Source organism: Adiantum capillus-veneris, chromosome 21, assembly GCF_014529385.1.
Source record: "Adiantum capillus-veneris isolate H3 chromosome 21, ASM1452938v2, whole genome shotgun sequence".
In the NCBI taxonomy this organism is placed as follows: domain Eukaryota; kingdom Viridiplantae; phylum Streptophyta; class Polypodiopsida; order Polypodiales; family Pteridaceae; genus Adiantum; species Adiantum capillus-veneris.
In genome coordinates, this window is record NC_140951.1 from 100433745 (window position 1) to 100461560 (window position 27816).

General features: G+C 42.9%; 2 pseudogenes across 1 annotated transcript; both read left to right on the plus strand.

Moving 5' to 3' along the window:
* The first annotated feature begins 2246 nt into the window (after window positions 1-2246).
* LOC147431429 (uncharacterized) lies at window positions 2247-4517 on the plus strand (annotated as a pseudogene).
* A 2422-nt stretch (window positions 4518-6939) lies between these two features.
* On the plus strand, window positions 6940-9195 carry LOC147431430 (uncharacterized; annotated as a pseudogene). Its single transcript, XR_015185758.1, has 8 exons — window positions 6940-6995; window positions 7076-7150; window positions 7274-7306; window positions 7385-7489; window positions 7555-7779; window positions 8453-8545; window positions 8635-8847; window positions 8935-9195. The product of XR_015185758.1 is annotated as an uncharacterized LOC147431430 (transcript).
* The last annotated feature ends 18621 nt before the right edge of the window (window positions 9196-27816 follow it).

Genomic DNA, 27816 nt, shown 5'->3' on the forward strand with positions numbered 1-27816 from the left:
GCATATGCTCAAGCTGCTAGTCAATCAGATGCATCATAAGAAACGTTTATTGGAGTTTGCAAACACTATCAGCCAGTTTTGATTAAATGGGATGTTTATGGCAGATTCCTTGTTAGATTTTATATATTAAGTTGAGATTATTTGGTTTGCTGGTGTATATGCACCGAATGATGTGAGAAGCAATGCTGTGATTTATGGAAGCAGCTACATTCATGCATTAAACTTGGAAGACCTGGTTTGCTGATGGGAGATTTTAACATTCAATCCACATCTAGGATGCATTTACCTCAGTGGTTCTTTAAAAAGCTCTACGGTTATGGTTGCATCCTCTCGACCGGGTATATGGACAATGGTGTAAGCTTGTAAAGCACAGGATTAACAATCAAGTGCAAAGCTCTAATTGATTGACCATTCTAGTTTTATTGTAGAGCGTTCTTATATGAGAGCCTCCCACTGATATTTTATTCTTTTCTTGAGATGCAATAAGTGAGAAAATCTCCGCCAACCTTATTTGTTACAAAGGTGCATTTGTACGGTCCCTGTTTTTATGTAAAGAGGGCCGTCAACAGAGTAAGAAAGGCTTATCCTGACTTTCGCAACGCTTATTCTAATGAGCCATTTGTGTAGGTGCTTTTCTTTGTACAAAGCTTTGCACACGACATCTTTTTTTGCATGTGTAGCTGCTATTTCATACAATGTAAGGCTTGGTTGCTCAAAGGCCTGAACCAAACAAAAAAAACATCATGCGTGTGTATAAGGTGAGCAATACCGTCATCAGTATATCAGATGGCTGCAATGACAAAAACAGTTGAAACATTTCAGAAAATTTGTAAGGTGAGCAATACCATCATCGATATATCAGATGTCTGCAATGACAAAAACAGTTAAAACATTTCAGAAAATTTTGACCTCATCTCATCAACATAATTCCCAGTGTTTCCATCTTTTCTTTCAGTACTACCCAAAACTTTGGAAATATTTGCGATTTTGGGCTGTTAGTCATGTCTTCAGGAAGAAAACTCACATCTACTGCACCTGAATAGTCGCAAATGCTTTCACCGTGAGGACTTACATCTAGTGCATCCAGTTTATGTCACTTTTGTTCCTTGCAAATTGTTTCTCCATGAGAAAAATTCTAAAGTACCTTTTTTGGTTTTTTTTTTAATGATAAATTGGCATAGAAGGCTCTTTTCTGTCAATGTGATCTTGATGCAAATGCTCATGTAAGCTTACCATGTAGATCATGATAACACACTTCCAATCGAGGTGTGCGCGCAAGCATCCGCAACCGCCAATGAAATGGCCGATATGGAGCTTGCATCTGATGACAATGAGCTTGTATCTCAGGTCAACAACATAGACTGTCAAGAATTACATTCATGCATCTCAACTCCATCCATAAGAACCCATGATACAAAGCATACTGTACAGATGGAAGATATTAGCCTAGAGATCTGCACCCTCACCCTCTACACAAGTACAATTCTCGGGCCTTTGACATCTCTTGCTTCATCGGCAAGGTCTGCTCCTGGCAATTTGTTTGATTGGAGACTCATGCAAAGGATTGGAAGGATGAGGAATCTCTTGTGACTCTTCATGTATGCTTAGAGGATAATTGCTCTGTACAATGTCGTTCTCACTCTGAATCGGTCAAAAATTGTGTAAATGCCTCTTGCAACTCCAAGCCTTTCTCAAAAAATATCTGTGTGTGTGTGTGTGTGTGTGTGTGTGTGTGTGTGTGTGTCTCCCCTACGTGTATGTATGTGTGTATGTGTCTACACTCCAATGCAACAAATGGGACCATTTTCCTCTGTTTCTATGACTAAGTGTAAGCATCTCTCTCTCTCTCTCTCTCTCTCTCTCTCTCTCTCTCTCTCTCTCTCTCTCTCTCTCTCTCTCTCTCTCTCTCTCTCTCTCTCTCAGGCAGTGCCATCGTTGGCAAGTTAGTGCCAACTTTGTTTGAGACGTCATCAGCTTGACCACATCCTTGGACGTCTTTGCCAATAAGTCCTTGGGCTGCTCGCTTGCCTCTTTACTTGTGCACTTGCCCCACCCACCACAATGCTATATTCATAGCAAGTAGCAAAGATTTGAGTAACTCTGAGAGAGAGAGAGAGAGAGAGAGAGAGAGAGAGAGAGAGAGAGAGAGAGAGAGAGAGAGAGAGAGAGAGAGAGCTTGTTCTCTATGAGCATAGACAGGCATGCAGAGGGAGTCTCTTCTTGATTTAATAAGTATGTTATTCTCAACTCTTTTGATGTTTTGTTCAGAGGTATCCATGGCTGGAATCTCCACTTCAAGCAGGTTCTATTTATTTTCCTTTTGTTTGATTTTAAAATGTATTTGTATATTTGTAGCATTTTGACAAATTGCATGTGCAGCAGCAAGTGCACAGATGCTTCTGACCCAGCATTGATCATGAGTGACTCGGAGTCTTGTGCTATACAAGATTGGAAGAGGTGCAATTTGATGCGACTTGAAATTGAGTAACACCTCACGTGTTTTTTTTCCCCCCCGAGAAAAAGATCCTTCAATTATCTTTCCCATTTATTCTAAAGTATGCATTGGCTTATGGTTTTCAGCATCGTCTTAGACACTTGGATTGAGAATCCCAGGTAAATGTTTATTTTTGCCTTTACATTTGCTTAAGAGTTATTTAGATGGGGAACTGCTAATATTCATCTTTTTTTTAGAGAGCTTGCAAAAAAATTGAGTGTTGTTGATTGGGAAGAAATGTCGGATGAGCATTATGATCGATTTGTGACTGCGTTAGGTTGTGGCGGAGTATCCTTCGATTGGTATGTTTTATGGCAGTAGTTGTATGGATAGTTGAAAATTTTATGCTTTCATAATAGGTGGATAGGTTCTCTGATGTGAATTGCTATCTCGCTTTGAGGCGAAGAGATGGGAGAAGAGCAAAAGATGTCGCTCAGAAGCTTGAAGAGGAAATTAAAGATACAGATCTGGTTTCAGTCATGAAAAGGTGGAGGTCAAGCTCCAACGATGAGTGTGAACCACTTGATGAGGAATTGTGTGGTTTACCTCCATTCTCGAAAGAGAAAGCTGACAAGAACCATCGTGTGGGGAGGAGTAAGCACTCAGTCAACTAATCCCTAGCTTGTCAACCCAAAAGTTAATTTTGTATAAATTTTGAATGTGAGCCCTTAGCTCAAGGATCAATGCAATGACCTAGTCGAGCAGCTAGTTTTCAACCCATGTTCTACAAGACATCGATCTTTAAATCAAGATGATCTATTTCGTTCGGTTTTCTTTTGATGCGTACGTGTCATTCTCTTGTAATGAGCATATTTTTTATAATATATTGGTCCTTTAAGGGCTTGGATGTGAAGTTGTCTAGTCGTTTGCTAATTTCATTATTGAATACTGTGATGACTCGTAATTTTGTCTACTACTTGATCTGGTTTGTTGTGAATGTGTTGCTGAGTCGTCAACGTTGAGATTGCCTTGGCGTTTGAATCCATAATTTGATCAAAATTGGTTTGCTCTTTTTGTTGATATAGAATAGATTATTTGGTGGTGCGTCATAAGGGTCGACTCTCAAAGAGTACGTATGTTGGTGTCTAGATTGGTTCTAGACTTATGCAGTGTTACATCAGATTAAAGGTGATTGACCTTAATAACTGATATGTAAGAGTTGCAATGTATCTTTCTGTTTCAAACCAGTTGATAACAAGTTCATTTATGAAGCTTTGTGATTCACATATACAGATTCATGTTGTTTGATCTTTTTCACTGGTCGTCAAATTCTCTTGTAGATATTGAGATGGAGTTGGAGCGGAAGAGGGGAAACAATAGCGTGAAGGTGGTGGCTGGAACAGATACTTTGTTCACAAGTGATCAAGCTCATGGTCTACTCCATCTTCCTGTTGGTTCTAAAGTGGCTATTGACACGAGCATGCTCATTTATCTGGCTCAACGAGGTGTGGAAGCTTTCAAGACAAAAGCAAAGATTGTGGAAGTGTTCTTTTGCCTGCCAGTGGAATTTATGGTCGCGCAATCTGCGTTTACAAAGCTGCTCCACGTATTATTGAAGAAGAGCAAGCAAATCTATGGCTCGGGCTCCGCTGAGGATTACAAGAATCCTTGCCAGTTCCGCCTCAAGTCTATCATAAGATTGTATGAGTTTTTGAAGCGCTATGAATTTGCACAGGTGAGAAATGCAGAGATTCTTGCCGGTTCTTATTGAATTCTATCTTCAGCATGTTTTGAATGTTTGAAATGTCATGAATGTGCACAGGCTGAGTGTTCTCGGGGTGCTTACCTCCATCCGTTGAGGTTGACAGCTACGACACAAATTCAGCCTTATGATGCTCGTCTCATCACGGAGAGTTTAGTGCCAGGGGTGCACGTGTTTGCATGTGAAGACATGGCGCACGGTCAGGTTGTCGCCTTTGTGCGAGAGGATGTGCAGAGGAAAGTTATTCTGTGGAATATTCTGGTGCATGATTTGCAAACATATTTGCGTAAAAACAGGGCAGCAAATTTTGGCCAAGGTTAAATGTCACTCTGTATGGAAACGTATTGCATTGGGTCGTATCAAATCCACAAACTTTCTTTTTGACAAACTCCACCTGTTCTCATACATAAAGTACATTAGGAACTCGTTCACATTCCATTCATTTTTGGGGTTTTAACCTTCAACTTTGACATAAGAAGGACACTATTATGCATGTTTCAGACCCTTCATCATGGCATGTGCTCGTATGTTGGCATATGCTCAAGCTGCTAGTCAATCAGATGCATCATAAGAAACGTTTATTGGAGTTTGCAAACACTATCAGCCAGTTTTGATTAAATGGGATGTTTATGGCAGATTCCTTGTTAGAGTTTATATATTAAGTTGAGATTATTTGGTTTGCTGGTGTATATGCACCGAATGATGTGAGAAGCAATGCTGTGATTTATGGAAGCAGCTACATTCATGCATTAAACTTGGAAGACCTGGTTTGCTGATGGGAGATTTTAACATTCAATCCACATCTAGGATGCATTTACCTCAGTGGTTCTTTAAAAAGCTCTACGGTTATGGTTGCATCCTCTCGACCGGGTATATGGACAATGGTGTAAGCTTGTAAAGCACAGGATTAACAATCAAGTGCATAGCTCTTATTGATTGACCATTCTAGTTTTATTGTAGAGCGTTCTTATATGAGAGCCTCCCACTGATATTTTATTCTTTTCTTGAGATGCAATAAGTGAGAAAATCTCCGCCAACCTTATTTGTTACAAAGGTGCATTTGTACGGTCCCTGTTTTTATGTAAAGAGGGCCGTCAACAGAGTAAGAAAGGCTTATCCTGACTTTCGCAACGCTTATTCTAATGAGCCATTTGTGTAGGTGCTTTTCTTTGTACAAAGCTTTGCACACGACATCTTTTTTTGCATGTGTAGCTGCTATTTCATACAATGTAAGGCTTGGTTGCTCAAAGGCCTGAACCAAACAAAAAAAACATCATGCGTGTGTATAAGGTGAGCAATACTGTCATCAGTATATCAGATGGCTGCAATGACAAAAACAGTTAAAACATTTCAGAAAATTTGTAAGGTGAGCAATACCATCATCGATATATCAGATGTCTGCAATGACAAAAACAGTTAAAACATTTCAGAAAATTTTGACCTCATCTCATCAACATAATTCCCAGTGTTTCCATCTTTTCTTTCAGTACTACCCAAAACTTTGGAAATATTTGCGATTTTGGGCTGTTAGTCATGTCTTCAGGAAGAAAACTCACATCTACTGCACCTGAATAGTCGCAAATGCTTTCACCGTGAGGACTTACATCTAGTGCATCCAGTTTATGTCACTTTTGTTCCTTTCAAATTGTTTCTCCATGAGAAAAATTCTAAAGTACCTTTTTTGGTTTTTTTTTTAATGATAAATTGGCATAGAAGGCTCTTTTCTGTCAATGTGATCTTGATGCAAATGCTCATGTAAGCTTACCATGTAGATAATGATAACACACTTCCAATCGAGGTGTGCGCGCAAGCATCCGCAACCGCCAATGAAATGGCCGATATGGAGCTTGCATCTGACGACAATGAGCTTGTATCTCAGGTCAACAACATAGACTGTCAAGAATTACATTCATGCATCTCAACTCCATCCATAAGGACCCATGATACAAAGCATACTGTACAGATGGAAGATATTAGCCTAGAGATCTGCACCCTCACCCTCTACACAAGTACAATTCTCGGGCCTTTGACATCTCTTGCTTCATCGGCAAGGTCTGCTCCTCGCAATTTGTTTGATTGGAGACTCATGCAAAGGATTGGAAGGATGAGGAATCTCTTGTGACTCTTCATGTATGCTTAGAGGATAATTGCTCTGTACAATGTCGTTCTCACTCTGAATCGGTCAAAAATTGTGTAAATGCCTCTTGCAACTCCAAGCCTTTCTCAAAAAATATCTGTGTGTGTGTGTGTGTCTCCCCTACGTGTATGTATGTGTGTGTGTGTCTCCCCTACGTGTATGTATGTGTGTATGTGTCTACACTCCAATGCAACAAATGGGACCATTTTCCTCTGTTTCTATGACTAAGTGTAAGCATCTCTCTCTCTCTCTCTCTCTCTCTCTCTCTCTCTCTCTCTCTCTCTCTCTCTCTCAGGCAGTGCCATCGTTGGCAAGTTAGTGCCAACTTTGTTTGAGACGTCATCAGCTTGACCACATCCTTGGACGTCTTTGCCAATAAGTCCTTGGGCTGCTCGCTTGCCTCTTTACTTGTGCACTTGCCCCACCCACCACAATGCTATATTCATAGCAAGTAGCAAAGATTTGAGTAACTCTGAGAGAGAGAGAGAGAGAGAGAGAGAGAGAGAGAGAGAGAGAGAGAGAGAGAGAGAGAGAGCTTGTTCTCTATGACCATAGACAGGCATGCAGAGGGAGTCTCTTCTTGATTTAATAAGTATGTTATTCTCAACTCTTTTGTTGTTTTGTTCAGAGGTATCCATGGCTGGAATCTCCACTTCAAGCAGGTTCTATTTATTTTCCTTTTGTTTGATTTTAAAATGTATTTGTATATTTGTAGCATTTTGACAAATTGCATGTGCAACAGCAGGTGCACAGATGCTTATGACCCAGCATTGATCATGAGTGACTCGGAGTCTTGTGCTATACAAGATTGGAAGAGGTGCAATTTGATGCGACTTGAAATTAAGTAACACCTCACGTGTTTTTGTTTCCCCCCGAGAAAAAGATCCTTCAATTATCTTTCCCATTTATTCTAAAGTATGCATTGGCTTATGGTTTTCAGCATCGTCTTAGACACTTGGATTGAGAATCCCAGGTAAATGTTTATTTTTGCCTTTACATTTGCTTAAGAGTTATTTAGATGGGGAACTGCTAATATTCATCTTTTTTTTAGGGAGCTTGCAAAAAAATTGAGTGTTGTTGATTGGGAAGAAATGTCTGATGAGCATTATGATCGATTTGTGACTGCGTTAGGTTGTGGCGGAGTATCCTTCGATTGGTAGGTTTTATGGAAGTTGTTGTATGGATAGTTGAAAATTTTATGCTTTCATAATAGGTGGATAGGTTCTCTGATGTGAATTGCTATCTCGCTTTGAGGCGAAGAGATGGGAGAAGAGCAAAAGATGTCGCTCAGAAGCTTGAAGAGGAAATTAAAGATACAGATCTGGTTTCAGTCATGAAAAGGTGGAGGTCAAGCTCCAACGATGAGTGTGAACCACTTGATGAGGAATTGTGTGGTTTACCTCCATTCTCGAAAGAGAGCTGACAAGAACCATCGTGTGGGGAGGAGTAAGCACTCAGTCAACTAATCCCTAGCTTGTCAACCCAAAAGTTAATTTTGTATAAATTTCGAATGTGAGCCCTTAGCTCAAGGATCAATGCAATGACCTAGTCGAGCAGCTAGTTTTCAACCCATGTTCTACAAGACATCGATCTTTAAATCAAGATGATCTATTTCGTTCGGTTTTCTTTTGATGCGTACGTGTCATTCTCTTGTAATGAGCATATTTTTTATAATATATTGGTCCTTTAAGGGCTTGGATGTGAAGTTGTCTAGTCGTTTGCTAATTTCATTATTGAATACTGTGATGACTCGTAATTTTGTCTACTACTTGATCTGGTTTGTTGTGAATGTGTTGCTGAGTCGTCAACGTTGAGATTGCCTTGGCGTTTGAATCAAATTGGTTTGCTCTTTTTAATGATATAGAATAGATTATTTGGTGGTGCGTCATAAGGGTCGACTCTCAAAGAGTACGTATGTTGGTGTCTAGATTGGTTCTAGACTTATGTAGTGTTACATCAGATTGAAGGTGATTGACCTTAACAACTGATATGTAAGAGCTGCAATGTATCTTTCTGTTTCAAACCAGTTGATAACAAGTTCATTTATGAAGCTTTGTGATTCACATATACAGATTCATGTTGTTTGATCTTTTTCACTGGTCGTCAAATTCTCTTGTAGATATTGAGATGGAGTTGGAGCGGAAGAGGGGAAACAATAGCGTGAAGGTGGTGGCTGGACCAGATACTTTGTTCACAAGTGATCAAGCTCATGGTCTACTCCATCTTCCTGTGGGTTCTAAAGTGGCTATTGACACGAGCATACTCATTTATCTGGCTCAACGAGGTGTGGAAGCTTTCAAGACAAAAGCAGAGATTGTGGAAGAGTTCTTTTGCCTGCAAGTGGAATTTGTGGTCGCGCAATCTGCGTTTACAGAGCTGCTCCACGTATTATTGAAGAAGAGGAAGCAAATCTCTGGCTCGGGCTCCGCTGAGGATTGCAAGAATCCTCGCCACTTCCGCCTCAAGTCTATCATAAGATTGTATGAGTTTTTGAAGCGCTATGAATTTGCACAGGCGAGAAATGCGGAGATTCTTGCCGGTTCTTATTGAATTCTATCTTCAGCATGTTTTGAATGTTTGAAATGTCATGAATGTGCACAGGTTGAGTGTTCTCGGGGTGCTTACCTCCATCCGTTGAGGTTGACAGCTACGACACAAATTCAGCCTTATGATGCTCGTCTCATCACGGAGAGTTTAGTGCCAGGGGTGCACGTGTTTGCATGTGAAGACATGGCGCACGGTCAGGTTGTCGCCTGTGTGCGAGAGGATGTGCACAGGAAAGTTATTCTGTGGAATATTCTGGTGCATGATTTGCAAACATATTTGCGTAAAAACAGGGCAGCAAATTTTGGCCAAGGTTAAATGTCACTCTGTATGGAAACGTATTGCATTGGGTCGTATCAAATCCACAAACTTTCTTTTTGACAAACTCCACCTGTTCTCATACATAAAGTACATTAGGAACTCGTTCACATTCCATTCATTTTTGGGGTTTTAACCTTCAACTTTGACATAACAAGGACACTATTATGCATGTTTCAGACCCTTCATCATGGCATGTGCTCGTATGTTGGCATATGCTCAAGCTGCTAGTCAATCAGATGCATCATAGGAAACGTTTATTGGAGTTTGCAAACACTATCAGCCAGTTTTGATTAAATGGGATGTTTATGGCAGATTCCTTGTTAGATTTTATATATTAAGTTGAGATTATTTGGTTTGCTGGTGTATATGCACCGAATGATGTGAGAAGCAATGCTGTGATTTATGGAAGCAGCTACATTCATGGATTAAACTTGGAAGACCTGGTTTGCTGATGGGAGATTTTAACATTCAATCCACATCTAGGATGCATTTTTCTCAGTGGTTCTTTAAAAAGCTCTACAGTTATGGTGGCATCCTCTTGACCGGCTATATGGACAATGGTGTAAGCTTGTAAAGCACATGATTAACAATCAAGTGCATAGCTCTAATTGATTGACCATTCTAGTTTTATTGTAGAGTGTTCTTATATGAGAGCCTCCCACTGATATTTTATTCTTTTCTTGAGATGCAATAAGTGAGAAAATCTCCGCCAACCTTATTTGTTACAAAGGTGCATTTGTACGGTCCCTGTTTTTATGTAAAGAGGGCCGTCAAGAGATTAAGAAAGGCTTATCATGACTTTCGCAACGCTTATTCTAATGAGCCATTTGTGTAGGTGCTTTTCTTTGTACAAAGCTTTGCACACGACATCTTTTTTTGCATGTGTAGCTGCTATTTCATACAATGTAAGGCTTGGTTGCTCAAAGGCGTGAACCAAACAAAAAAAACATCATGCGTGTGTATAAGGTGAGCAATACCGTCATCAGTATATCAGATGGCTGCAATGACAAAAACAGTTAAAACATTTCAGAAAATTTTTAAGGTGAGCAATACCATCATCGATATATCAGATGTCTACAATGACAAAAACAGTTAAAACATTTCAAAAAATTTTGACCTCATCTCATCAACATAATTCCCAGTGTTTCCATCTTTTCTTTCAGTACTACCCGAAACTTTGGAAATATTTGCGATTTTGGGCTGTTAGAGTCATGTCTTCAGGAAGAAAACTCACATCTACTGCACCTGAATACTCGCAAATGCTTTCACCGTGAGGACTTACATCTAGTGCATCCAGTTTATGTCACTTTTGTTCCTTTCAAATTGTTTCTCCATGAGAAAAATTCTAAAGTACCTTTTTTGGTTTTTTTTTTAATGATAAATTGAGAAATAAGCTTTTATGTGATGTGCAAGTAGCACTGTGTAGTAATTGGGCATGTCATGATTTTGCTTTTGTGCAACCGTCTCCATAGGAACCTATCGAACACTGGAATTGATGGACCTGTGCCAGATGAGATCAGAAACCTTAATCATCTCACGAATCTGGACTTGAGCAATGTCAGGAACTCCAAACCCCCTCACAATCTTATTTTAGGCGACTTGTCTGCACTAGGATCTCTAACAAGCCTCTTACACTTGTATGACTGTTGTTTCCTAGAAAATGTCACCGTTTTCATTAAAAATATGCGGATTTACATGTACTGTGGTGTGTTGTGTCAGTAGCTTTTTGTTTATGTCTTTCTCTTATTTCCTTCTATCTAAAGAAATATGTCATACTCAGACAGGTCTTGAGTCTGTAATTTTATATTTAGCACGACTAATTTTTCTTTGTAGGAATTTAAGTTTCAACCACATTCAGTTGAACACCTTTCCTACTGCCATTTACAACCTGTCAAACCTCATCACTTTGTAAGTGCTTATAATCAGTTATGAAGCTGTGGTGTATTTTGACATTCTGTAAAATTCTCATTTTCCATATTCACAGGAAACTTGACAACAATGCTATTTCAGGATCCTTGCCTGCAGAGCTTTCCCAATTGAAAAGCTTGATATATCTGTAAGTTTCTCTTACGTGTAAGTCACATTCACATACTTGCACGTACATATGTTGTATTTACTTTACTTTTCATGGATTGGTGCGTGTTTTGTCTCTTTGTTGTGTGAGCACATGTGCGGGTAGCCGTGCGGGCGCGCGCATGTGTGTGTGACACCATCATTTGGTCATTGGCAGCCGATATATTGGGAGGTTATTTTTGGGCAAACAAAAGAATGTGAGATATGGTGTCAAGATCCTAATGTTTGTCTCAGTCTGCTGTTTTAAGGACTGCAATCTTGATTTCTCTTTTGATTGTCATTCAATATGTTTAAATGTTAATGTGCTTTCATCCGAGCATGATGCTACTGTAGAAGGATATTCTGTTTTAAAAGAGTTCGCTAACGTGTTTCCAACAGATTTATCCGATGGGCTTCCATTGTCTCGTGGATCCGACCTTGCCATCTTGTCTCTCGGCAACCTTATAAGTTCAGCCCGAAAGAGAAGGACAAGATTGCTATGTAGCTACAAGCCTATCTTGCGAAAGGTTTTATTCAGCCTAGTAAATCTCCGTGGAATGCTCGTCTTCTTATCGCCAAAATGAAGAACGGAGGGATGCGCTTTTGCGTAGAGTACAAGGGTCTTAATAAGGTCACCGTCAAGAATAAGTATTTGTTACCGATGACCTCATGGATTGACTCTCGGGTATGTGATACTTTACCAATGTTGATCTTTGGTGTGGTTACCATCAGATACGGATATACCTGCGTGATGTCGTGAAAACCGCATTCCATACACGTTATAGACGTTACCGATTGGTAGTCTTACCTTCTGGATCGACCAATGCTCCTGCAACTTTCTAGTGGGTACCACAAGGGCTGGTTTTCCTTACCTCCAAGCCCACACCGATACAGGTGTGTGGGTAGAGCAACCAAGGGCCTAGAGTCTAAGTGTGGTGATTCCACAAGATAGCTCACAAATGAGCCTAGGGTCCTATTTATAGAACCGCCCTAACCAAAGGGTCATGTTGACACTTGGCCGTGGCATAGCTCTGGTGCCCATCCTAATGTCTAGGGACGTAACACTTCCCCCCTTAATTTTATTTGTTGTCCTTAGCAATATCCTTGGTGATAAAACCGGGAAAACGACCCTCGAAGAATTGTATTGATTTCCAAGTAGCACTTGACTCAGGTTGATGCTTCCACTTGATCAAATACTCGGGGTAAGAAGCCTTTAGAGACCGCCTGTTCCTTTGATCATAACTTGTGCCAGAGTGCTTCTATGAGAAAATTCAATCTGCGGTAGATAACGTTCCCATTCAGACTGACGGCGGGAGACATATGCATGTAGCATATCTTCCATGGTTTGGTTGGTGCATTTAGTATGTCCATTAGTCTCAGACTGATCTAAGGATGACATACCTAAGCGCGTCTCCAATTTTTGGAAGACCATTTGCCAAAAATTGCTAGTGAACCTAGGGTCATGGTCACTAACAATCTCCTTCGGTAAACCTTACAACTTACATTAGTGCTCTACAAGAGCTGAGCTAACTCATGACTCTTTATAGTGGTGCGAGTAGTATTAAATGCGCCATTTTCGTGAGTCAATCAACAACGACCTAGATGGTAATCACGACCACTATTCGTCCAAGGCAATCCAACTACAAAATCCATAGAATGCTAGTTCTTATCGGGAATTTGCAGAGGATGTAAGAGCCCAACAGGCTTTTGACGTTTAGCTTTGTTAAGCTTTAATAAGCTGACATTGTGTACATTCTCGCTTTCCGGCTACCTTTCTCTCTGTAGCCAACCTACATGCATCCAGACTGCCATTGCTCTTCGGGCTACAAACGATAGAAGTCAATGGAGATTTCGGTGAACGAAAGAGCATTCACCTCCGGGATCCTACTAAGGGCATCGACCACCACATTGGTAGCATCCTTACGGTAGTGTATCTCAAAGTTGAACTACTACATGAGCTCGGCCCATCTTGCCTTGTGGCCTCGAAGTTCAAGTTGATCACAAAGATATTTCGATTTAATGCTTCTTTTAGTGCTAGGCTTCATTATGGCTGAGTTTGCCCTTATCTCAGAAGTCATGACAGAAACTCAGTACGCTGAACTTTGTGTTGATGTATGCTCATGTGTGTGTGCGTGTGGAGACAGTTCATGGCGTTGCCCTGCTCTGCGCGTTGTCAGAAGTTGTTCTGCGCGCTGCTAACCCTGCGTGCACTGCCCTGCTCTGTGCACTGCAGCTTCGGTGTGCTGTCCACCTCTACGTCCCCTCTTTGCCCTGGTTCAGTTTTCGCCCTCATCCTGTGAGAGTGTGTGTGTGTGCAGCTTTCAGTTTGATTAGATACCTGCGTGTAGAAGTCTTTCAACAACAGGTTGGTGTACAGCCAGCCTTTGTGTCACCAGGAGGTGTATTTTTCCTGTTGCCTTCCGTAAATAAGTACTAGATATTTTTATTTATTTTCTCTGGGACCCTTGAAAAGGTGCAAGTGGACATTGCATGGCCAGTGTGAAACGGCTGCGGCCGAATAGGTTTCTCACAGCGGCAGTCTGGGTCGGTCAGTCTGGGACTGGTCGGGCCAGTTAGCACTGAATTCTGATGAGTATGGAAGCCTGTGTGCGCCAAATGAACTCTGGGCCACTCAGAAAGTCACTTATAACTTTATAAGTCAGTGGGAACTAGGGAATTAACTCAAAGGGGCAAACTAGACACTTGGCAGTTGTAGAGCCATCTGCAGGACACCTCAGCTAGAGGAGGCGCCCAAGAGAGAGGGGGCTGATTTTTCACACATAAGTGACCTGCAGTGTGTGTGTGAGTAGTGGGTGCAGGTCTGCAGCTTTAATGGAAAGCTTGCCTTCTCCTCTGTCTCATGTAGCGCGATGACTTGCTCTCGTGCATCTCTCTCTCCCCTTTGGCACATATGGTAATGCCCCACTAGTTGGGCTACTCAGTTGAACATGTACAATTCTGGGGGTTTATGTGCGTTTGCCAAGGCAAGAGCCTTCTGAATAGGAACCGGATTAGCTAATTGCTAATCCCCCACAGGTACGCACAGTTCCATCGCGAAAGATTGCGAGTTCAGAGAGTTTTCTCGCTTACAGGGGAACTGTCCCATTGCGTGCGAGAGCCCTTGGGACACGCGTAGGCGTGTTCGCTCCGCTAAAAACGATCCGAAACAGCGAATTACAGCCTGCTGTGTTTTTCTGCAGGTTTAGGGTTTCGCACCTAAATTGCAAGGGAACACCGAGGGAGCCTCGCGAGAGCCTTGGGATGCGTGTACAGGCTTTTGGGCACCCGGCAGTGAAAAACAAGGAATTACAACCTGCTGAATTTTTGTGACAGCTCACCAGAAAACTTCCAGATAGCGAGGGAATCCGTCCTAGACAGGTGCTTTTGACCTACAGGGGTTTTTGCGCCGTTATGTTGCCAAAATCAGGTCGAAAACCTGCGTTTTCAGCCCTCGCCAGGTTTGGACAGCTTTGTGAAAGCTTGTGCGAAGTGGTCGGATCGTCTACCTTAATTTGAATAAAGAAATACCGAAAGGGGCGCCAGTCTTTGGGGCCTACAGGGTGTCGGTCTCGTGTGCGCAGTGACATTCTAGTCGCTGGACGCAACTGTGTTCTCTTCCCTTCTCAGTGCTCTGTGTAAAGTTAACAGGTAATTGAAATAGTACAGCCCTCTATGTTGTACAGGCCGGTTATATGGTTCCATTGACGGGATAGTCACTTTTTCTTCAAAAAGTGCAGCGTGGATTGTTGTGGGTGAAAGCAACACAGAGCTTGTCGTTATGGAAGAGAAGAGAGACCAAGTACCTGAAGAGGGATCTTCCTCACATGGCACGGAGAAAGTTCCTTCAACTCTTCAAGAAGAGGACAGGTTGTTTAGAACTCAACTGCGTTGTTGCATGGACATGTTTCAGCAATTGGCTAACAACCCAAGGATGCAGGAGTTCTTACAGGCTTCGACACAGGGTTTTCAGCCTCCTACATAGGGCATGACTGAGCCGTTGCAGGAAAAGGAGATTTCCAATGCGCAGAAGACTCATGATGCTCGAGGGAAAGCCCATGTGGTTGAGCAACTAGCGGTGTCCAATGATCCAAAGCAACTTGCTTTAGCTGGACAGGAACCAATTGTGCATCGTCAAGGGAGTAATGAACACGCTATGCGTCAGACCCTTCCATTACCTATTACTTATCCTGGTTATTTTGGAGGTGGTTCAGTGTTTCAAGCTATGGCTGGACCTTCCACAGGTTATATGCTAGGGAATGTGTTCGGGACAATGCAAACAGGCATGGGTAACCCTATATACGCGAACATGGGTGTCCAACCAGGTTTTCAGGGTGCCTACGGCTAGTTTCGAGTGCCTGGAACACAATTTGGTATGGCTGGTTTTTGGCAGCCATACGTACCAAATGCAGATACCACAGGTAAAACAGTTGATGCGAGTGCTGGAATAAACAATCATAGAGCACCACTGTTACAGGCACCTGTTTATGATAATGTGGCTCCTTTGAGTCAGCTTAAGGATTACAAGGAAGGTGGGCAGGGAGTGAAGTTTGAAACTTTCAGAGGAACTGAGGATCAATTGAAGGATTTGACCTTCATACAGCAGTTCGATGCAGCTTATGCTGGAGGAAACTTCACGGAATCTTCAAAGATACGCAAGGCTGCCACTTTCTTGAGAGGGAATGCGCTTCAATGGTGGACCGCATTGTTGAACCAGGGTCAAGCCCCAACAACGTGGGTCCAATTCAAAACAGCTTTTTGCGCCTGCATGGTTGACAAACACTTTTGAAGTGGATGTGATGACAGAATGGCACGAGTTGAATGCTAAACAGTGTGCGAATCTGGAAGAGTACAATAAACAGTTTTGGGCCGCACTGTTGCCAGTCACCTCTTACAGGTTTGTGCCATTGTCAGAACAAATTGAGAAGTACTGTTGCGGATTGCCCAAGAAAATCAGGGACTATTGCACAAAGACTACTGTCATGAATATGTTTCAGTTGATAGAGAATGCAAGAGTGGCCAGCAATCTGTCGAAGGGAGATTCCGATTGATTTAATAGCCACAAGAAAGGGTCCCAGGGCAAACAGTTTTCAGCCAAGGGCAATGTTGCAGCAAAGCCTTCTGATCCTCCCACAAAGAAGCCCTCCACTGAAGAAGGTGATACGTCCAAGAAGCAGTCTAAGTCTTCTTCGGGACGAGGACAAGGACAAAAGAGGCATTTTTCTGGCAAAACTTTTGAAGAACGGAAAGCTCTTAGGGAGGCCGAGAAATGCTACATTTGTGAACAGGAAGGACATTTTGTGAATGAATGCCCATAGAAGAAGTCACAGGATAAGGATGACAAGTCAGACCATAAAGGGAAGAAGCCAAAGCCAAGTGCAGGACTTGTTCCAGATTTGGTTGGAGACCAGCCAAACACGAATGCCACGGAGCTGTGCAGAGCTTGGGGCAAAGTTAGAGACCAGACAATGTTGGTTTTCTTTGATCCAGGAGCCTGTGCAAATTTCATATCACCAGAATTGGCATCAAAGTTGGGCATTCGTGCAGAGGAGATGGGTATGACAGGGGAAGCAGGTTTGGCATGCCCAGGTCATTCAGAGCCCGTTACTCCCATTTTGGGGAAGCTTCGTCGACACATTCGGAGTTATGTCGATGCGGAAGAGTTTCATATTATGCCACTTGAGGGCTGTGATGTGTTACTGGGTATCCCATGGTGTTACAGGTTGCATGCTATGGTGGATACTTACAACAAAAAGATTACCCTTGTACATAGAGGAAAGACTCATGTCCTTGATGTAAAGCTTAAAGGAGAGTTTGTTTCAGTTGTTTCTGCTTCTGCTATTTCATCTGTAATAAAGAATCATCTTTCTGCGTACTTGATCCTTGTAAAAGAAGTACCGCAAGTTGTATCTAATTTGTCTACCTTAGATAAAGACAGGTCAACTTTTTTGAGTGATTTCAGTGATTGTTTTTCGGACTCTTTGCCAGGGGAGTTACCTCCTGAGAGGCCTGAGGATCATACTATAGATCTTGTGTCAGGTTCTAGTCCACCGAATAGACCACCATACAGGGTTAGTGCAGCCCAGCAGAAAGAGATTATGAGTTAGGTCAACCAGCTTTTAGAGAAGGGGCTGATTCAGCCGAGTTCATCCCCTTTTTGTTCGCCTGTACTCTTAGTGCAGAAGAAGGATGGTTCATGGCGTATGTGCATTGACTATCGCACCTTGAATAAGAATACCATCAAGAACAGGTTCCCCATACCGAGGATAGATGACATTCTTGAGCGGCTTGAGGGAGCGTCATTGTTTACAAGAATAGACCTAAAGAGTGGGTATCATCAGATACGCATTAGGTGTAACAGACTTGGACACTCCAAGTCAAGAATCAACCGTGACAGCACCAAATAACCACTTCAAAAAAATTCACAGATCACAATAGATTTGCACTGGCCCGGCGGAGTTCCGTGCCTAGAGATATTGGCCCCAAAGACTGGCGCCCCTTTCGGTATTTCTTTTTATATTAATCAAATCAAAGTACAAGAGAGTGGCTAGGGTTTCACTCTCAGACTCTACGTCCAGATGCTCTCAGAAGTGAAGCCCTCTCCACATATTTAAAGGTACAAGGGATGCCCAAAAGCAGAGTCCCAAAAGCTTTTAAAAATCAAAAGCAACAGTTCTCTCTCTCTCTTTAGAGAGTATCTTTTTTTTTAATAAAAAAAAAGCAAGCTCTCTCTCTCTTTCATGGCGTGTGGACCCAAAAGCAACGCCCAAAAGCTGTCGGCGCGTTTTGTGGCGCAATTTCCGGAAAGCTCCTGCTGCCACGTGGCACCCCGGCAGAAATTAGGGTTTCTGGCAGTTTTTAGGGTTTGCAGGGATTTTAGGGTTTCAGCTACCTGTAGCCACGTCATCACTTTGTGACATACCCCCCTCTTGAAAGGATTGTAATCGACCGCGATTACGCCTGCAAAACCGACAAAAGCCATAAACCGTCTTAGCAGACACTGACTGTTAGTACCTACGTACTAGGAACACACATCTAGCACATGTACAAAATCGACAGTCACATCACACGACATCACTAGACATCACAGGACATCACATGACATTCAACATTCATTCGGATCTTAGACCATGATTTATCGGCAATGTAGCTAGCAATCACATCTAGGTCCAATCGGGACCTCATCGATGTCCGATTGACTAACCCCTATTGCAACCATGTCTATTCGAGATCAATCAGACCAAAATGCTGCAGTCATTTCGGCTATCAGTTCCTACACTCAAAAGAAGTCAAGAACAAATCAGTATCATTCTCAGGAATTCCATTTCATAAAGTCATACGGCAGAATACTGTCAGCTCTCAGTATCCCTGAAGCTCAAAGAGACATCAGTGACTCTAGTATCTAAATCAAGGCATCTGTTGACAAAGTAGTGGAGTGACTCTCCTCTTGTGCATCCCACTCCACCAGATCTCCGGCCAAGCTGAATTCTGGGTTCCATTTGGAGTAGACTATTCTAAACCAAAAGCATCGAGGTAAAGTTTCACAATCTGAGGAGTATCTGCTAGGTCCTCCTCCTCCATCCACTTCGCATCAAGTGCAGGATAATTCTTGAACTTAACCAAGAACCGCCTTCGGACTTTACCCTTATTCTTCGTATCCTTATGTGCCAAAATCTGTTCAGGAACAAGGATCTCCTCGTTTTCTTCCACTTCGGGTTGCTCATCAGGCTTCCCATCATCAGGCACATCACCTTTAAAAGGTTTCAAGAGACTCACATGAAATGCATTGTGAATCCTCCAAGTATCTGGCAGTTTCAGTCAAAAGCAGACTTCATTTATCTTTTCAGTAATCTGGAAAGGGCCGTAGTATCGCATACTAAGCTTTGGAAAAAGCCTCTCCTTTCCCTTTTTCTTTCGTAGGCATGCCTTCTCAAAACATAAGAGCACCCAATCATCCTCCTTCAATTTCATGTCGCGACGATGGCGATTCGCTGCCTTTTTTTGTCGTTCTTGAGACTTCTGCAAAGTCTCGTGAACCTTGGCAAAAGCCGTATCCAGATCTCGCGTATATTCATCCGCTTCAAAGATCTTATCTTTCGTGCTCACGAAGGGTGGAACCTTCGCAACACCTTCAACAATCTCAAATGGCGCCTTCCCCGTCGACGAGTGTATCGTGTTATTGTAGGCAAATTCCACCAAAGGTAAATATCTTTCCCATTGAGTCTTCTGATCTGAGATATAAGACTTCAATAAATCTAGAACCACTGAATTGGCAATCTCGAATTGCCCGTCAGTCTGCGGGTGGAACGATGACGAGAACTGCAACCGCGTGCCAATGTTCTCCCAAATTGCCATGTAATCTAAAAATTTGGGCCACAAACAGTCTCGCTAAGTGATCCGGCTTGACTATTTTCTTCACTGGAATGAAATGAGCCTGTTTGCTAAATCTGTCAATAACAGTCCAAATACCATCGTGACCACTCCGTGTTCTCGAGAGATCAAAAATGAAATCCATCGCTATACTTTCCCAGGGGCGGGTGGGTATGGGTAAAGGCTGTAACAATCCCTGTGCTTTATGCCTGTCAAACTTGACCTTCTGGCATACCAAGCAACTGCGCACAAACTCTTCCACATCTTCTTGAGTCTCGGCCAAAAGAAATATCTCTCTACCCCTTTCATGGTGGTAGCAATGCCGCGGTGACCCGTAATAGGTGGACCGTGGCATTCAGTCATAACCTTCTCCCTCAACGGCTGTGTAACGCACAACATAGTCTTTTTCATCAAGTAGCCTTCCCGAAGGGAGTATCCAGCTACTGTCTCCCCAACCCGTAGCCGTGTGAAAATATCTGCAAAATCTGTATCTGTGGCATACTGATTGACCATATCCTTGAAGCTCCTATGATGTATCGCGGAAATAGCCAGAACCAACGGTTTTCGAGACAAAGCATCTGCCACCACATTCTTTTGTCCCTGCACATGGACAATCTGGAAGTGGAACTAAGACAAGATGTTCGCCCACCGCATCTGTTTTTCCGAAAGTTGCTTCTGTGACAAGAAGTAGCGCAAACTCTGATGGTCTGTAAAGATAGTAAAATCCGCTCCGAGTAGGTAATGCCGCCACTGAGTAAGAGCATGGATAACCGCCAAAAGCTCTTTCTCATAAATCTGTGCTGTCATCTCCGGCCTAGAGAACAAACGGCTCTCGTAAGCTATGACATGGCCTTCTTGCATCAAGACCGCACCCAGACTACGACCACAAGCATCACAATATACTTCGAATGACTTTTGCAAATCTGGCAAAGTCAAAATAGGTCCCGTAGTCAATTTCTCTTTCAATGTCTGAAAGGCAGTCACCTCTGTGGGTCCCCACGAAAAAGGTACTCCTTTCTGTGTCAAGATATGCAAAGGGGAAGCAACCTCTGCAAACTTTCGTGTGAACCGTCTGTAGTACGAACACAGTCCCAAGAAGCTTCTAACTTCATGGACATTCTTCAAGTCAGGCCAATCACAGATAGTCTCTATCTTGGCCGGATCCATTTGCACTCCTGCTGCTGACACAATGTGTCCCAAAAAGTGTATCTCTGGTAGGAAAATTTCACTTTTCTTTGTATTAATCACTAACTTGTGATCTCGTAATGCCTGAAAGACCTGAAGCAGATGATCTCTGTGTTCTGCCTCATTCTTGGAGAAAACAATGATGTCGTCAAAGAAAGTGCCAACAAATAGCCTGCACTCTCGAAAAATCCTATCCATCATCCGGTTAAATGTCGCAAGAGCATTGGTTAAGCCAAAAGGCATCACCAAAAACTCAAATAACCCAAAAGTCATCCGAAAAGCTGTCTTGTAGACGTCTCCCGACGCTATTCTGATCTTATGATATCCACTCTTCAAGTCAATTCTGCTAAAGCACGAGGATCCCTGTAGCCTGTCGAGTATATCATCGATCCTAGGAATCGGAAATCTGTTCTTGATGGTGATTTTGTTGAGAGCTCTATAATCGATGCACATTCTCCAAGATCCGTCTTTCTTCAAAACCAACAACACTAGAGAGCAATACGGTGAAGTACTAGGCTGAACAAGACCCTTTACCAAGAGGTCTTTCACTTGGTTCATAATCTCTTCATTCTGTGATCGGCTCACACGGTAGGGTGGCCGGTTCGGTGGTGTACTACCAGGTATCAGATCAATGGTATGATCTTCAGGACGAACAGGTGGTAACTCTCCTGGCAGGCCTTCTGAGAAGCAATCGGCGTGAGAGTGTAGAAAATCTTGGCGTTCTTTATCAAGTTTAGACATATTTGTCCTATCATCGTCACTCAACTCTTTCATAAAGATCGAGTAAACAAACAGACTGGATTTCATTAATCTTGAAATGGCCGAAGCCGATACAATAGGGACAGACTCGTCCTTCGGTTTAATATCAAGTACAATTGTTCTGCCCTTTTCTGTAGTCAAAGTCGCTTTTCTCGCCCGATAATCGACCACGGCATTGTTCTTGTGGTACCAGGGAATCCCTAAGAGAACATCACAACCCTCCAAAGGCATTATGAAAAAGTCCTCATGCCCCAAATACCCCTGACATTGCAACCGAAGTTTGCCAATGACAGGTGTAATGGCTACGTCCCTGTCCGGTGCCGCTAGAACTGCCTCTGCAAGTGGTCCCATCCGATCGGGAGTAATCTCGAGCCGCGCCGCCAATTCCGGTGAAATGAAGTTGGCCTTGGCTCCTCCATCAAAGAAAATCAGGGCCTCTTGATCTTTCACTTTGCCCCAAGCTCGACAAAGTTCTGTACTCTCATCCATGGTGTCGGGATCAATACCCACACAAGCTGGAACCAGTCCTGTTTTCATCTTGCCTTTTCGTACACGGTCCTCAGTTGCTCTCGAACTCTCAGGCCTTTCGTCGTCCTTGTCATTCTGTTCTTTCTGTGCCTTTTTAGGGCACTTCGCGGAGATATGTCCAGTTTCCCCCCATCCAAAGCACTTCCCCTCCCTGATGTAGCGAGTCCGCTCCTGAGGAGTAAGTCTGGGTCGTGCATCCTTTTTCTCTGGGTTGCTCTTTCTTTTTCTACTTTCATTCCCAGAAGTCTGTCCGGTTCGTTGTGTCGTGATCTCATCTGTGGGGTAGGTCAGATTGCCAGAGTGAATTGCAAAGCCCCGCTTCGCATGACTCATTAACTCCTGAATAGAAGCTAACTTCTGTTCCAAGCAGTGGTCTCGGATCTCTGTAGGTAGACCTAATGTAAACCACTCAATCTGTTCTCTGAACGAGATCTTCTTGAATGAAGAGGCAGGTAGAAAAGAGTTCCAGAATCTTTCACAGTAAGAATTCACTGTATCGCTCTTGGTCATCCGGAGATGGTTCCAAGCAGCTCGTATATTTCGCTCAAACTCTTGAGTCAACCAAGAAGAAATAAAAAGCCTCTTGAATTTCAGCCATGTAACTGGCACAATCTTGCTTAATAGAAGCGTGGACCACCAAGTGCGAGCATTCCCCTTAAAATAAGAGGCAGCTCTCCGAATCTTGGAGTGCTTTGAATAGCGTCCTCCCGCGAAAGCGATATCAAACTGCTGTATAAAAGACAAAGCCTTCGAAGCATCGGAGTATCCCGAAAAAGTATCAAACTTAAGTGCTTGGCCACCTTCCTTAAACTCTCGGACTTTCTTGCTTTTATCTTCGAGAAAGTCATATTGGTTGGCTTTGTATAAATTCTTCTTGTTCGCATAAGAGTTCCTGTTGTTAGAGTCTGAACTGTCCGTAGACGAGTCCTCTGTAGAAGTGTCACTCACTGCGCGAGACTTAGACTTCCTTGCCTTTTTCTTGCCCTTTCCGAAGCGTTGTTTCTTGCTTCGCTTTTTGCTTTTCCTGTCTTCTTTGCTCGAGTCTGAAGAGCTAGAAAAACTGGAAGAAGAAGAAGAAGAAGAAGAACAACTGGGTAGGCCTTCAAACTTGACGCGCTTCTTCAGTTTCTTTGCCTTGTCGAATGTTGACCGACGACCCAAATATCCCGGGAAGTCAGTGCCTTTCTTCTGCTTTTTGCCGTGCTTTTTGTCCTTCTTTTGCACGTCGAAAAGCTGAGCAATCCGTGCATCAACCACGTTCTCTAGTTCCTTCTCCGTATATTTCTTGGAGGCAGAAGATTTCTTGAGAGCGGGTTTCGGGAGTGGTGTTGTGGTTTTCTACCACTCTGTCTATACCTCTTCCAAAGAGGTCTGGTTCATATATTTTGCCATCTTCGGGTCCTTGGCAAAATTGAGCATCATCTTTGTTGCATTGCCAATCAATTGACGACACTCCATCTCTTGCTGCTCCGCCTGAGTAGGCCTAGGCGGGCCATATTCTCTGTCTGAATCTTCGTTGTGATCCCAGCCTGCATCTCCAGATGCAGAGGGAGTCGACTGATCATTGCCTGAAGCCATAGGTGCCGCGGAAAAAAAAAATCGGGGATCGGATTTCCCGTAGAAGAGAAATCGGCCGTGCTCTGATACCAATGTAAAACAGACTTGGACACTCCAAGTCAAGAATCAACCGCGACAGCACCAAATAACCACTTCAAAACAATTCACAGATCACAATAGATTTGCACTGGCCCGGCGGAGTTCCGTGCCTAGAGATATTGGCCCCAAAGACTGGCGCCCCTTTCGGTATTTCTTTTTATATTAATCAAATCAAAGTACAAGAGAGTGGCTAGGGTTTCACTCTCAGACTCTGCGTCCAGATGCTCTCAGAAGTGAAGCCCTCTCCACATATTTAAAGGTACAAGGGATGCCCAAAAGCAGAGCCCCAAAAGCTTTTAAAAATCATAAGCAGCAGTTCTCTCTCTCTTTAGAGAGTATCTTTTTTTTAATTAAAAAAAAGCAAGCTCTCTCTCTCTTTCATGGCGCGTGGACCCAAAAGCTATCGGCGCGTTTTGCGGAGCAATTTCCGGAAAGCTCCTGTTGCCACGTGGCACCTCGACAGAAATTAGGGTTTTTGGTAGTTTTTAGGGTTTGCAGGGATTTTAGGGTTTCAGCCTCAAATTAGGGTTTCAGCTACCCGTAGCCACATCATCACTTTGTGACATTAGGCCAGAAGATGTCCATAAGACTGCGTTCAGGACAACATTTGGTCTCTATGAGTTTCTTGTTATGCCATTTGGTCTCACAAATGCTCCTGCCACGTTTAATGGAATGATGGACATAATTTTTAGACCACATAGAAACTTCGTAGGTACCTTCTTTGATGACATGATTGTCTATTCAAAGTCTGAAGAGGAGCATAGGGATCACTTGACTGCAGTTTTCAATGAGTTACGTACGAACAGGCTACTCATTAATGCGAAGAAGAGTGAATTCTTTTTGCAAGAGATTCACTTCCTTGGGCACATTGTTTCAAAGGATGGGGTACGCATGGATCCCGCTAAAGTGGAAGCAATTAGATCATGGCCAGACTTGAAGTCCGTACATGACATCCGAAGCTTTCTAGGCTTATGTTCCTACTACAGGAGGTTCATCTGAAATTTTGTTGTGATTGCTTCTCCACTCCATGCACTACAAGGAAAAGGAGTTACTTTCAAGTGGACAGCCAAGGAAATTTTAGCGTTCAAACACTTGAAAGAGAAGCTGACTTCAGATCCGTTAATCATTTTGCCAGATCTTTCGAAACGTTTTGTGGTTCAGTGTGATGCGTGTGGCCATAGTCTTGGTGCAGTTCTAATGCAGAATGGCCGAGTAGTCGCATATGAGAGCAGAATTCTTTTGAAGACTGAAAGGAACTTGCAAGTCTATGAGAAAGAATTGCTGGCAGTAATTCATGCTCTCACTAGTTGGAAACACTATCTGCTAGGGGCTGATTTTTTTGTCCAAACGGATCATCAAACCTTGCGATATTTTCTCACATAGACGAAGTTGTCTGAGAAGCACATGCGATGGGCAAACATCTTGTCAATGTTCCATTTTCAGATTGTGCATGTGCAAGGGAAAAAGAATGTGGTGGCTGATGCGTTGTCACGAAAGCCCCAAATTTCAGCAGTGTCAATTCCGTACCATTGTGAACTAGACGAAATGAAGACACAATATGCTGAAGATTCAGATTTTGCAAGGATCTATGAGCAGCTTGTTGATGGGCAGCATCATGAGCACTATATGCTTAAGAATGACTTTCTCATGATGCATGGAAAGTTATGCATTACTAAACAGTTACGGCCAAAGATTTTGATGGAAAGTCATGCTCCACCTTATGCTGGGCATCGTGGAATTGATGCGACAGTGAAAGGGGTTGAGGCATTCTTCTATTGGCCAACTTTACATCAAGATGTTGACACATTTGTAAGATCATGCTTAGTATGCCAAAAAGTCAAATTTGACAGACAAAAACAACCGGGATTGTTGCAACCATTGCCGATCCCAGATAGGCCATGGGAAAGCATAGCAATGGACTTTATCTTTGATCTTCCAAGGACGTAAACAGGCAATGATGGGATTTGGACTATTATTTGTAGGTTCAATAAGCAGGCCCATTTCATTCCTGTGAGGAAGAATATAAAGCCAGAACACATGGTCAAGATATTTATGGGCAATATCTTTAAATATCACGGGATGCCTCAGTCAATTGTCAGTGACTGGGATCCACGTATGACGAGTCTTTTCTGGAAGGCATTGTTTGAGAACATGGGCACTACGCTAAAGTTCTCTTCTTCGTTTCATCCGCAAACTGATGGACAGTCAGAAGAGGCAAATTCTATTGTTTTGGACCTGCTCAAATGTTATGTGTCAAGAGCACAAGGAAACTTGGAAACACCATCTTCCATTGGTTCAACAGGTAAGGCACCATTTGAGATAGTGGAAAGAGGGAAGAAAGTCCCGCCCATTTTGTAGACTAAGGACAAGATTTTTGAGGCAGACAAGTATGTGCAAGATATGGATGAAACATACAGGAAGATAAAGATTGCTCTTGAGAAGACTCAGGCTAAGCAAAAGAAAGCTGTTGATCGTCACCATCGTGAACTTGTATTTTCACTTGGTGATTGGGTGCTTTTGCGCTTTGAAAAGGCCAGGTTAAGGAAAAGGAAAGGCAAGGAACGCTTGTTTCCTAAGCTCAGTATACGATATTATGGTCCTTTTCAGATTTCAGAAAAGATCAGTGATGTAGCTTACAGATTAAAGCTACCCGAAGGCTGCAAAATACATAATGCTTTTCATGTCAGCCTTCTAAGACCCTTTGTTGGTCATGTGCCAGAGAATATGCTTGATGAGGAACAACCCGAAGTGGAAGAATTGGATGAAACCCTTGTTCCTGAACAGATATTGGCACATAAAGAAAGAAAAGGTTAGAGGAAAGGTTGCAAGACGCTATTTGGTGAAGTTCAAGAACTATCCATCGTTGGATGACAAATGGATGGAAGAGTCTGAATTGGTTGATTCACCTCAGCTATTGCAATTGTATCTTGAAGCCTTTCAGATGGAACCCACAGTGACTTGATGTAGCCTTTTCTGGAGCAAGGCAAGAGCATGGTTCATGATGCTCAAGAGAGTAGTTAAGCAATTGTATCTACTCTTTTCATACAGAATTTAGCTAGAGAAGTTTGTGCTTGAGAGTACACTAGAAGACTTCTATGCTTGATATATGTGTCGTAGCCAGGTTGGTCGGATTGTTTAATCGTCCAACGCTACATTTCCGGAAGCATGTATATCTTGGATTCCCATCATAAAATATATGTGATATCAGGAGATACTGCATGTATTATTGGCATGCAAGCGAGGTCGCTTGTAGTATTTCAAGGGTGGGGTGTGTCACCAGGAGGTGTATTTTTCCCGTTGCCTTCCGTAAATAAGTACTAGATATTTTTATTTATTTTTATTTTTACTTGTTTTCCCCGAGACCCTTGAAAAGGTGCAAGTGGACATTGCATGGCCAGTGTGAAACTGTTGCGGCCGAATAGGTTTCTCACAGCGGGAGTCTGGGTCGGTCAGTCTGGGACTGGTCGGGCCAGTTAGCACTGAATTCTGATGAGTATGGAAGCCTGTGTGCGCCAAATGAACTCTGGGCCACTCGGAAAGTCACTTATAACTTTATAAGTCAGTGGGAACTAAGGAATTAACTCAAAGGGGCAAACTGGACACTTGGAAGTTGTAGAGCCATCTGCAAGACACCTCAGCTGGAGGAGGCGCCCAAGAGAGAGAGGGGGCTGATTTTTCACACATAAGTGGCCTACAGTGTGTGTGTGTGAGTAGCGGGTGCAGGTCTAGAGCTTTAATGGAAAGCTTGCCTTCTCCTCTGTCTCATGTAGCGCGATGACTTGCTCTCGTGCATCTCTCTCTCCCCTTTGGCACATATGGTAATGCCCCACTAGTTGGGCTACTCAGTTGAACATGTACAATTCTGGGGGTTTATGTGCGTTTGCCAAGGCAAGAGCCTTCTGAATAGGAACCGGATTAGCTAATTGCTAATCCCCCACAGGTACGCACTGTTCCATCGCGAAAGATTGCGAGTTCGGGGAGTTTTCTCGCGTGAAAACTCGTCCAATTCACAGGGGAACTGTCCCATTGCGTGCGGGAGCCCTTGGGACACGCGTAGGCGTGTTCGCTCCG